General features: G+C 69.1%; 1 protein-coding gene across 1 annotated transcript in view; it reads left to right on the forward strand.

The window, feature by feature from the left end:
• LOC102241182 (SH3 and multiple ankyrin repeat domains protein 2) overlaps nucleotides 1-405 on the forward strand; it is a 68,703-nt gene that overhangs the window by 800 nt on the left and 67,498 nt on the right. The gene's annotated exons all lie outside the window — the stretch shown is intronic.

Consider the following 405-nt stretch of genomic DNA (forward strand, 5'->3'; position numbering starts at 1 on the left):
GGGGATCCCGGGGGTGCGTTCCACGTGGAGCCCCCACCGCCAGCCCTTGACGTGGGGGCTTCCCTTCTGAGAGAAAACAAAATGGCATCGCCTCCCCACAGAAGAGACAGCTGGCCGCGCGGGCGAGCATGTGGAGGTTCCTCCCCGCCCCTCCTTCCCGCGGCCCCACCTGCCGGGGCTCAGGCATCTGTCCGGAGAGAGAGAAAGGACGACCGGCCCCACGTGGGTGTCCACCAGGGTCTGTGTGGTCGCCCCTCCCCTCCCCCACAAGGGCCATCTCCATGGTCCCACCGGCACCCCTGGCCGCTCAGGACAACCCAGGAGAGGCCATCGCTTGCCCTGGGACTTTCCTGGGCAGCTGCGTGGGGCCCCGAAGTCGGGTGCCAGGGGGGGAGACAGGCTGGA

The sequence above is a fragment of the Myotis brandtii genome, unplaced genomic scaffold, assembly GCF_000412655.1.
Source record: "Myotis brandtii unplaced genomic scaffold, ASM41265v1 scaffold1236, whole genome shotgun sequence".
Taxonomy (NCBI): domain Eukaryota; kingdom Metazoa; phylum Chordata; class Mammalia; order Chiroptera; family Vespertilionidae; genus Myotis; species Myotis brandtii.